Genomic DNA, 12,611 nt, shown 5'->3' on the forward strand with positions numbered 1-12,611 from the left:
ATATATGGAGCATGGGGAGAGGATCTAGCAATCTTCCATCTAACGTTCCTCCTCAGTTCACCAGTTACCTTGGAATCCTTTCTCACAACTTCACTTCTCTTTTTACTGGGCATCTCACCTTTCCACTCTTAATCCTGGTCCTAGGTTTCGGACTGAAACATTGTCAATTTCTTTCCTTCACTGATGCTGCTTAAGCCTCTGTGGTCCCCTAGCAGACAGTGTGTGTTGCTCCAGGTTCCAGTAACTTGTGTCTCTGGAGCAATGCATCATTTAGTACTGATTTAATTAGTGAGTCCTTTCAGAGACATGTCACAGCCACAACTGTAACCCAATTAGCAAGGTGGGAAACATTCTTCAGAAGAGTGCTACATTCACATGGGCCTGCCTGGAGGTGGAGATATTTATGAAATTTTGAACCATGCAGTAGCATTAACAATGTCCTATACCCCATGGGATGGTGATTCAACTGGAGACCAATGGGCAGAATGAACACTTGGCTATACAAACTATGCCTGTTTACTGATGCCATAAGAAGCCTTTGACCGCTTGCACGACACTGAAGTCACCACATATGAATGTAAAATATACCACAACAGGAAAATATATTATTTCCTGAACAGACCACTCAAGGCATCATGATAGTAGCTGGAAATTGTCAGATTAGTTTAATCTGGCCATCCATGGTAATCAACAATGCCAAAACAAATGCCTTTTGAATCCTAAGTGCAACTCAAATACATGATGACAATGGACAAGCAAACTTAATAAAAACCTTGTATTGTTCAGGTGAGTAGGTCTCAATGCTTATTGCTGTATAGAGCTAGCTGCACAGTATAAGCCCTTCCCTCCATTTGAGAGAAAGGAGAGGTTGAAGGGGAAGTGAAGAAAGGGAGAGGGAAGTGAAAGGGAGGAGACAATGTAGAGAAACATTTACTGGCCTCAGAATTATAACCATTTCATAGCACTATTACTACTGTTGCAATTTCCCATTTTCCTGTATGTCTCATTTTAATGTCTCAGTGTTGCTGATTTTCAGAGTAAACATTTGCCCACCATGATGCAATTGGCAACATTTGAAACAAAACATTCTCCAACTTCCCATACCAGTGTTATATATTAAACCAGCTAAGTCCCATGCATAAGTCAGATGAACACTCAGAAAGTAGAGTAATTAGATAAAAAGAAAACAGAAAATGCTGTAGATCAGGCAGCATGTTTGGAGAAAGAAAAACAGTTAATGATAACTCATTTTCTCTCTCCACTGAGGTTGCTCAACCCTTCTGAGTATTTCTACCATTTAGTGATTTTTATTTCTAATTATCCTTGTCCATTCCCTTTAGCTTGCTCTACTCATAAGTTTTCCTGCCCTACTATTCCTCCAGAGCCCAAAATGAAGTTGATGATAGAAATCTAGCCTTCAAACGAGGGAACTGCAGGTATCAGCGTTAGATGACTAAGCCTTGGATGCGTGGTTCTGGGATGCAGCTTTGACGTGTTACTGCTGCCTGGCAGAGCAGCAGTGTTGAGATCACCTGTGTCACAGGATTGTATCAATCAATTCCCTTATCCCAGGGAGGGGTGGTTGATGTTCAGAATTGCCTTCCATAAATAGCAGCTGATGCCAGATAAATTGCTAACTTTATGTCTGAAGTTGATAGATTTTTGTGAATTTAGTGATTAATTGACACTGAACAAGTAAGATTTTGAAGTTATGGATCAATTGCTGACAATGTAGCAAAACCATTAGAATTCAGGGACCATGCATATTTTTGACATGGGCCACCCAACATGGCTATCCTAAAATTATCATTGTTCTCTTTCCACGAATAGCAATGTTGCAGATCCTGGCCTGTTGTAGTATGTGCAATTTCTAAAAGACATACTGGATAAAAAAACACCATCAGTGAGGCATTGTTTGAGTCTCTCAGACTTATGGGCAGCACAGCAAATGTGTAAACATCTAAATCAGTCTTCAGAAAAATGCCATGCTCACTCCATTGAAGTATTCAAATGGCCCAAAAAATTGTGTATTTGGAAAAGTGAGCACTTACCTAGCATTATTGATGTCACTGCAAACCTGGATTCTTTCTAGATAGAAATTCACGATCATTGATCTGTGAGTATGGCGAGAGGTCGACAAGAGACCTGAGATGCAATCAACCAGAACAAGATGTTGGTGTACTTCAGGTAGTCAATCACTCCCTTTAGTATTTCCACCATAATATCCCAAAAGTTCTTGCATAAAACACTACTGGTGCACTATCATCTGAAAGCACCATGTCTTAGAGGCTGTGGCCAGTAACACTGTTTTGGTCTCCAGTCACTGAAATTCACACACATTGTACTTTTGAAGGCAGAAGCCATTTTTGACATATCCACCATGTCCTATTCTCCAGTGGGCCGTAATCCCCTGATGCTCCATTGGCAGCTACTGTCAATACTTGTGGATATGTTTACAGAAGGAGAGACAATGTTCTAAGCTTTCATTTGCTCATCTTCCAAAGGACCTCTGTGTGATACTGAGCTCATTGGGTAGCTTAGTGTCCTAATGGGATTTCCACCCCTTGCCTGACAACTGGTCTCCATCACCAGTGTTCAGGTAGTGCTGACCTAAGTCAGCAGCTGGGTTAACAGGAAGCCTCTGTCTCAGTGAGATGGTGGGAATGGAGAGAAGTACTGTGCCATGCTTAGACCCCATAACTGGAACTCCATGCATCAGTGAAACCATAGTAAAGAGACTGACTGAGAGACCAATAGAATGGAGAACTGGAAGTTAATAGACATACTTATTTCTGTTGATGAGCACCCATTACTTCCATTTCCCCACTTGTCTCCTTGCAACCTGCTTTCTCACACATGTCAACCAACTTCCCTTTGATTCTTCTGTAACTCCCCTAAGGGTGTATGGGATGGCAGAGAGGGGTAGCACCTCTGGTGGGGGGAACATGTCGCATCCTTTTCAAGGCGGTTAGTCCACCTTTGGTCCCCACCTGGCACTCAGCTCTCACCTGTGACTCCCTGTAGCTGTTTGCTTGTGATAGCGGCCACACCCCGGGCAAAGGCTTCGACAAGCCGGCTAAACCAGGTGAGGGTAGCCGACGGGTCTCAAACCCTCGGTGAGATAGGGAGTTGTCTATCCCAGCACGTGAAGACAGACTCCGGCGGATTGAGCGGACGAGACCAATGGAAGGTCCAACGGTCAAGAAGGCGGTCTCTGCAAGCGTCGTGGAACGTGTAGAGCAGGACAAGACACAGGAGACGTCCTGGTCATTCACTGTGCCTAGTCTCATCTCCAGCCATCTCGACTCTGTCTTGCCATGACCATCATAATGGTGTTGAGGTCCTCATCGACACTGTCGATGGATGAATACACACAACTTACCTACACACTTGGGCTAATTTACTGTAGCCAATTAATCTGCCAATCAGAATGTCATTGTGGTGTGCCAGAGAGAAAAAACAACTGAAGCATCTGGCGAAAGCCCATCCAATTCTGGGTCAGATTCCCCAGAAATTGCACATAAGCAACACACACAATGCTAGAGGTACTCAACAAGCCAGGCAGCATCTATGGAAGGAAATGAAATGTCGATGTTTCAGGCTGGGACTCTTCATCAGAGCCCTGACTCTATGTGGGTCGCTCAAGCTTCCCAGCATCTGCAGAATCTTGTGTTTCTGATTAACTGTGCTTAAGGTTAGGAGTGAAAACAGTTACTAGTGCTGTGGGGAAGCAGCACCTCAATGCACTCTCAGTGGTTAGAAGATACTGATTTCATGTTCTTACCTTACAGTAAGAAACTCGAACTTGAAAAGCATTCTTTAGGACACCAGGAATCCAAGTGTAAATATCACAGGGTGACAGCTGGTGAGGTTGTAACAGGATCTCATGTCTGGCAAGTTCATTCAGGACTGGGTCAGGCTAATTATGGTCAGAAGGATATCATAGCCATCTGCTGGGAGCCAGGTCTTCAGAAATGTGCTCAGGGAAAGACTAGCAGAAGTCATCTTCTCCAGGAGTCCTGGTACTGCTGAGGTGGCATTTCAAATGACCTAGCCATTTGACCCTCTCTAACTCTACTCTTATGAATCTCTCTTTTCTTTCATGTCAAAGTACCAATAATCAATTTTATTATTTTCCTCGGACTTTACTCTTCCATTTCCTCCATCTTTACCAATCTCTTGGTAATTTTTAGTTATTTTCTAAAAGCTTCAAATTTAGAAGGACAAACAATGATGAACATAAGTGAGAAGGTAGATCGATTCATAATTATGCTGGTTTTCAATCAGATCAGGCTGAACTTTTACCTCAGGTCCACTTTACCACACTAAGTCCTCTTAGTATCAAAAATTATGATTTTGTTCTTGAATAAGTTTGAGGATGATACATAAATAGGTGGTTTGGCAGATAGTGTTGAGGAGGTAGGCAGTCTGCAGAAGGACATAGACAGATTGAGAAATGGGCAAAGAAGTGACAGTTGGAACATACTGTAGGGAATTGTATGGCTATGTACTTTGGTAAGAGGATTAAAACCACAGACAATTTTATAAATGGAGAAAAAATAAAAAAGAATCAGAGATACAAATGGACTTCGAAGTTGTTGTGCAAGATTCCTTCAAGGTTACCTTGCAGTTTGAGTCAGTGGTAAGGAAGGCAAATGCAATGTTAGCATTCACTTCGAGAGCACTAAAATATAAGAGCATGGATGTAATGACGAGACTTTAAAGGGCATGAATCAGACTGCACTTGGAGTATTGTGAGCAATTTGGGTCCCCTTATCTAATAAAAAGAAACGTGCTGCCATTGGAGAAGGTCCAGAGGAGGTTCACGAGAATAATTCCAGGAATGACTGGGTTAACATGTGAGGAGTGTCTGATGACTCTGGGCCTGTACTCACTGGAGTTTAGTATGTTAGGGAGAATTCGGGAGTTAGGTGAATGTAGCAGATATTAAATCAATCAAGAACCAGGCTTCAGTTCTTAATGTAAATAGGTTCAGGAAGCCTGCAATTAGCCTTCAGTTTTCTTTTTGTAACTTGCAAGCAGTAAATAGGAGTTAAAAGCACAAGCTGTTCCACAGACGAAAATTGAATATGCAATAGCCAAAGGTTAAGACAATGGGGTTGCATTAATTGGCTTGCCTCAAACCAGGAAAGATGGCCAAGTTATTTATACCATTGTGGCTGAATTCAAGCTTGCTGACTAGATCAGTGTTGTCTCATAGCATATCAAACTTGGTTATAGGTAAAGGCAATCAATAGTTTTTTTGTGTACTTACTATATTTGTGTACAGAGCAACAGCCCTGAAAACATTAATTTTGGATATCAGGAATTTCAGCCCCCAGAAGCTTTTAGATTATTTGTTTTAATTATTTTGTTGCAGAGGTGTTTAAACATACAGAGGTGCCTGTCACTGTAGATATGTAATTCAATGGAAGCATTGTCAAAACAAAATATTGAAGGAAAAATGTCATTACAACTATTGAAATTGTATTGAATCAGCTACTGTTGCCTTTGATCTTAGGGGTGTAAAAATGTGATGTACTTTTGGGCTTGTGAGCCTCTACAGAGAGTGTTTCAGAATGATGCCTGCTTGTTGTGCTTAATATAGACTTCAATATCACCAGCTTCAGTGTCTCTCCGGTGACTTTGATCACAGTCACAACAGATGTATGAGGAGTCTTTGATAGCTCTGGGCCTGTACTCACTGGAGTTCAGAAAAATGAAGGGGGATCTCATTGAAACTTATAGAATATTGAAAGGCCTACGTGGAGTGGATGTGGTGAGGATGTTTTCTGCAGTGGGAGAGTCTAGGACCAGAGGGCATACCCTCAGAATAGAGGGACTTCCATTTAGAACAGACATGAAGAGAAATTTCTTTAGCCAGATGGTAATGAATCTGCAAGATTCATTGCCACAGATGGTAGATGACAAGTCATCCTGTATATTTAAAGTGGAGGTTGATAGGTTCTTGATTATTCAGGGTGTAAAAGTTGATAAGGAAAAGGCAGGAGAATTGGTTTGAGAGGAATGGAATAACAGAGCAGACTCAATGGGTTGAATGGCCTGATTCTGCTCCTATGCTTATGGTGTTATTATCTAACATACTCAGAAGCAGAGCCTCCAAACTTTCACAGAAATTGAATTCTAAAGATTTGAACTCTCAGGATAAAATAATTTTTACTTACTCTAGTCCTGGGGCCTAAAGGCCATCCCCATATCTGTGTGGCTTTGATTTTTGACCCTCAAATCAGGGGAAAAATAACCAGTATCTACCTGGTGAAGTCCTTTAAGAATTTGATATTATTCAATGAAATCACCTCATTCAAAATCTGACTATGATCCAGTCCAACTAATTTCACCTGGGAAAATGAAGACACCAAGGTAACATGGCAGTTAGCACAACACTATCACAGTTCGAGGTGTCAGAGTTCAGATTTCATTTCTGACATCATCTGTAAGTAGTCTGTACATCCTTCCCATGGGATGTGTACATTTTCTCTGGGTGCTCTGGTTTCTTCCCACAGTCCAAAGATGTACTGGCTAGTAGGTTAATTGCTTATTGTAAGCTGTCCTGTGATTTGGCTAGGATTAATTGGGGATTTCTCGGCAGTGCAGCTCAAACGTGCTGGATGGGCCTATCCCATGCTCTATCACAATAAATAAATAAATAAAAATAATTAAACAAATAAACAATGAATAAAGGAAGGAATAAATAAATCAATAAATAAGTAGATAGATAAATAACCTGCCATCCAGCTGCAGTCTTACCAGTTCCCTACATAATTGATGCATAATTGCAGAGAGAACAAGGGTGAAGAGAACAAAGAATATCTGTGAGAGGATGTAGACAAAGTTTGACTAGGAGACTGAATTGTTTTCTATGATGTGTTAGAGTAGGGAATGGAGACTGGCTTATCACAGCTGATCTACCTGGAGAAACGTTGAGGAATGTGGATAGTTGGGGAGAAGTATTTGCTTTCATTATGAAGTGCAAAACACAGCAATCGCTTGAAATCTGAATGATAAGAGTGCTGGAAGAATCCATCAGATTAGGTATAGACTCTGGAGAGAAAGAAAATAGCTCAGTCGATGTTACAGGTGGCTGAACTTAAACCAGAGCTAGTCAGTTCTTGTTTGTGAGATTTCCTGCATTTTTAGTATTTTTTTTATTTCCAATAGGGCCTTTACATTCATCATATACAGTAGTTCCAAATATTATTGAAAAATGCTGCTCAGTTGAAGAATTTCTTGACAACTGACTGGAAATGTCTCTGATATCTCATAAATTGAGAAATTTGAGTCATATGTCTTGAAAAATGTAATCACGGTTTCTCTATGAAAGTGTCAAAATCCCCATAAAACATACCTCTCTGGTAATTAGATCTGAATTGTCCTGGGCCAAATTCAGTTAAAAGTTACTGTCAGAGTATGACTTCTTATCAGAGGTGTACTTGAAGTAGTGTTTGTACATTTATCATCTTGCAGATGTTGAAAGGATATAGGTTACAGAGTGATATTAATGTTTTAGTCAAATGGGCTGAGAAATGGCAGATGGAGTTTAATTCAGATAAGTGTGAGATGATGCATTTTGGAATTAGTAATGTAATTGGAAATAATTGGACTACTGACTTGTAAATCTTGTACATCTTATTTTTTTAAGGTAACTTTTTTATTCTTCTTATTTCTCTTCAAATATTTGTATATCTGTGCACTTGGAATGCTACTGTGACACTGTAATTTCCTTTTGGATCAATAAAGTATCTATCTATCTAATGAGGCAAGGACAAACACCGTATGTGCATGGTGCTTAGGCATACTGAGAAACAGAGGGCTTGCATATCTAAATAAGCTTGAAGTGGCAGCAGATATAAATAATGTAGCTAAGAAGTCATCTGGGATGCTGCCTTCATTAGTTGGGGTATTGAATGCAAGAGCGAGGAGATTATGCTCCAACTTTATGCAACATTGGTTAAATCTCAGCTGAAGTACCACAGAATCAGAATCCGGTTTATTAATAATGACATATGTTGTGAAATTTTTTGATATTTTCACACCAGCTCAGTGCAATGCATAAAAAGTTACTGTAAGTTATAATAAGAAATATAAAACATACAAATAAGTCATTAAAGGGAGAACAAAAAGTGAGATAATATTAATGGTTCATGATCCATTTAGAAATCTGATGGCAGAAGATAAAAAACTGTTCTTAAAATGTTGATTGTGCATCTGCAGGCTTCTGTACTTCCTCCTTGATGGTAAGCAAAGAGAAAAGGGCACATCATGGGTGGTGATGCTTTACCCTTATTACAATCGAATAAAATTAGAGGGCAATGGGTTCAAGGTAAATGGTAAAAGATATAGAGTGGATCTGAGGGCTGGTTGAATGATGTTGCAAAACAGCCTTGCAGTCTACATCTGCAACACCAACGAACTGATGGTGGTCTTCAGGAAGGAGACGTTGCGATAACACACACCAGTCCTCATTAAAGGTTCATGGTGGAAAGGCTGAGCAGCTTCAATTTTTTGCACATAACATTATGAAGGATATATCCTGGACCCAAAATATTGATATAGTTATGAAGAAAGCATGTAAGTGGCTCTACTTTGTCAGGTGTTTGTATGATTTGATATGTCACCAAAGACTCTGACACATAGGGGTATGGTAGAGAGCATTCTGACTAATTTTGTTAGAGTTTGGTATAGAGCCTTCATTACACAGGATCCAAAGAGACTTCAGAGAGTTGTAGACCTAGCCAGCTCCATCACAGGCACATCTCTTCACACTATCAAGCACGTATTCAAGAGACAGTGCCTCAGGAAGGCAGCATCCATCATTAACGACCCTCACCATCCACGGCATGCCTTCTTCTCATTACTAACATTTGTTAGGAGAGGCAGAAGACTAAGGAACTACACTCACAGATTCAGAAACAGCTTCTTTGCCTCCACCATTAGGTTTTGGAATGGTCCATGAACCAACAAGCATTACCTCGGTATTCCTTTTTGGCACTTTTCTTTTTTTTTATTATTTATTGTCATTTTAAGTCTTTGCTTTGTTGTTTCAAAACCACAACTTTCCCATCATTGAAATCAATGATAATATTTCTGATTCTGATAATTTCATAATTCCATCATAGTGTTGATCAGTATGAAGGGCAGTGTTTCAGAATCAGAATCAGAATCAGGTTTATTATCACCGGCATGTGACGTGAAATTTGTTAACTTAGCAGCAGCAGTTCAATGCAATACGTAATCTAGCAGAGAGGAAAAAAAAAATAAAATAAAAATAATAATAATAAATAAACAAGTAAAGCAATTATGTATATTGAATAGATTTTTTTAAATGTGCAGGAACAGAAATACTGTACATTTAAAAAAGGGTGAGGTAATGTCTGAAGATTTAATGTCCATTTAGGAATCAGATGGCAGAGGAGATGAAGCTGTTCCTGAATCACTGAGTGTGTGCCTTCAGGCTTCTATACTTCCTGCCTGATGGTAACAGTGAGAGAAGGGCATGCCCTGGGTGCTGGAGGACCTTAATAATGGACGCTGTCTTTCTGAGACACCGCTCCCTAAAAATGTTCTGGGTACTTTGTAAGCTAATATCCAAGATGGAGATGACTAGATTTACAACCTTCTGCAGCTTCTTTCGATCCTGTGCAGTAGCCCCTCCATATCAGACAGTGATGCAGCCTGTCAGAGTGCTCTCCACAGTACAAACCACAGAAGTTTTTGAGTGTATTTATTGACATATCAAATCTCTTCAAACTCCTAATAAAGTATAGCCGCTGTCTTGCCTTCTTTATAACTACATTGATATGTTGGGTCCAGGTTAGATCCTCAGAAATCTTGACACCCAGGAGCTTGAAGCTGCTCACTCTCTCCACTTCTGATCCCTCTATGAGGATTGGTATGTGTTCCTTCATCTTACCCTTCCGGAAGTCCATAATCAGCTCGTTCGTCTTACTGACGTTGAGAGACAGTTTGTTGGGGACTTCCGGTAGCGCTCATGGAGTGAAGTCGCGTTCTTGACTCGCTCCATTACCTCTGAGTTTTTCTTCTTATGATCAGCTATATTTTAATTAACCATTAAGGCATCAACTTTTACAATACTTTGAAATAAATTGGGCTTTCCGATAATTGGATGCGTTTAAGGTCTGCTATGTCTAAGAATGGAAAAAACGGGAAGGATGGCAAACCTCCGGTTAGACCGAAAGGTACTGATTTCCCTCCGACTGAACCACCGGTGACTTTGAAAGCTATATCGGAGCTAATTCAAAGGGAAATTTCAACCTCTGTTACGGAGCTGATTCGTGCGGAAATTTCAGCTAGTTTCCAGAAAGCTGCCGATTCAATCGAGAAGATACAGATATCTATTACGGAACATCGGTCGGCTATATCTGATCTTCAAAAATCCACGCAACAAAGTGAGCTCAAGATGGAGAAAATCGAAGAAACAATTAATGTAATGAAGAAGAAACTCGACTTTCTGACCTTTAAAAACTCTGACTTAGAATCTAGAATGCGACGGCGGAATCTTCGAATGACTGGGGTGTGTGAAGCTGTTGAATCCGATAACCCTATGAAGTATTTTTCTCAACTTTTAAAAGATGCATTTCCTACTGTATTTCCTGACCAACCACCGTTATTGGATCGTGTTCACAGAGTTCCATCATACTCGCCTAGGTCAGATAAACCTAGACATGTCAATTTACATTTTCATTACTTTCAAGACAAGGAGAAACTGTTTTGTTTCGTTCGATCTAAAGGTTACATTGATTTTCTGGATCTTAAGTTCCGATTTGTGGAGGATTTCAGTAAACCAATCCGGGATCAACGGGTTCGTTACAGATCTGTGATGTCGGAACTCTACAAGATGGATTTAAAACCAGCGCTGCTTTACCCTGCACGTTTAAGGATTCGTACGTTGGATGGAGCCCTCTGTTTTTTTGAATCTCCATCGGATGCCCAGAGTTATCTGGATCAATTTTCACCTTCAACATCTTAATCGTAATATTTTAACTATCTCCATTGATCGGAGGCTGTGAATTTGTTGGTCTTAATTTTTTTTTTGCCCTATTTGGGCAGAAAAGTTTATTTTTGATCATTTAATATGGTTGCTAAACTTTCTTTTTAACTGCGTCATTTCTTTCTTTTTCCCAGGGGATTCTGGGTGGTTACTTCCTCATCGTCATTTTACGTATTTCCTTTGTGGCCTTAAATTTTGTAGTTTTTTTTTAAATCTATTTTGTTTTGTAGGTTTTTATAACTAGTTTATGTTAATAATCTCATTTTTTTTGTTGTTTTGTTTACTTATGGGTCTGGGGTTTATTGTGGTTTTTTTTATATTTTCTGGCTTTTATTCTGTTATGTGTTTATTTTAATTGAGTTATCTTTTTTTTATTCTTTTACTGTTTTATAATCAGCTGATCTTTTTTATATTTACACTTTTTTTAGGGAGCGTATACCGGAAGTCATGGGGGTAGTTTTAGTGCTTGCTTCTTTCAGGCTGGTCTGCGTTAGATTTAGCCTTGGGGTCATGGGGTGGGGGTGGTGGGAGGGGCTTCACGTTTTAGTTTCTTTCTTCTTGGGCTATATACATTATTGAAGTATTGGTTGCGTTCTTCTTCCCGGTATCTCTTGCATGTTCTGTTCCCTTTCCGGGTTCGTGGGTTGAGCCTATCATCAATCCGCCTTGTTGTGGGTTGACTTTAGGGTTTATGGAGTCTATTATTAATTTTGTCTCCTGGAATACTAATGGTCTTAATCATCCTATTAAAAGGAAAAAAGTTTTTAAAGTGTTCCGGAGACTTAAAGCACAAATTTTATTTTTACAAGAGACCCGTGTGAGGAGGGGGGACAGACTACATTTTTTTTAATTCTGGAAGGGAAACAGTTTCATTCGAACTCCAATGCTAAGATTCGAGGCGTCTCTATTTTTATAGACTCCTCAGTTAATTTCATACAACATGATATTATTTCTGATCCGAATGGTAGATTTCTATTGGTTAGTGGTTTACTATTTAATAAAAAAGTAGTTTTGGTTAATGTTTATGCTCCTAATATGGACTGTCCGGAATTTTATAAATCATTATTTAATCAGTTTCCGAATTTGAATGAGTTTTCATTGATCTGGGGCGGAGATCTTAATACCTGTTTGTCTCCAGCTTTGGACCGTTCGGCTCTTCTACGGACCTTACCTAATAAATCTGCAACTTTGACTAATTCATTCCTTTTTGATTCTGGGTCGACGGATATTTGGCGTTTTTTGCATCCTCAGGAAAAAGATTTTTCTTTTTTTTCACATGTTCACCATTCCTATTCAAGAATTGATTATTTCTTTATTGATTCTCGTCTTATTTCCTCAGTGATTAAATGTGATTATGACTCTATAACCATTTCGGATCATGCTCCACTTAAGCTTTCTATTAAAATTCTGGCCAATATACAAGATAATAGACAATGGCGTTTTAATTCGCTGTTGCTTCAGGACTCGGACTTTGTTAACTTTATGAATGAACAGATTGATCTTTTTTTTACAATTAACTATACAGAGGATATTTCTGTCAACATTCTTTGGAACACTTTTAAAGCTTATATTCGTGGTCAGA

Source organism: Mobula hypostoma, chromosome 10 (assembly GCF_963921235.1).
Source record: "Mobula hypostoma chromosome 10, sMobHyp1.1, whole genome shotgun sequence".
Classification (NCBI taxonomy): domain Eukaryota; kingdom Metazoa; phylum Chordata; class Chondrichthyes; order Myliobatiformes; family Myliobatidae; genus Mobula; species Mobula hypostoma.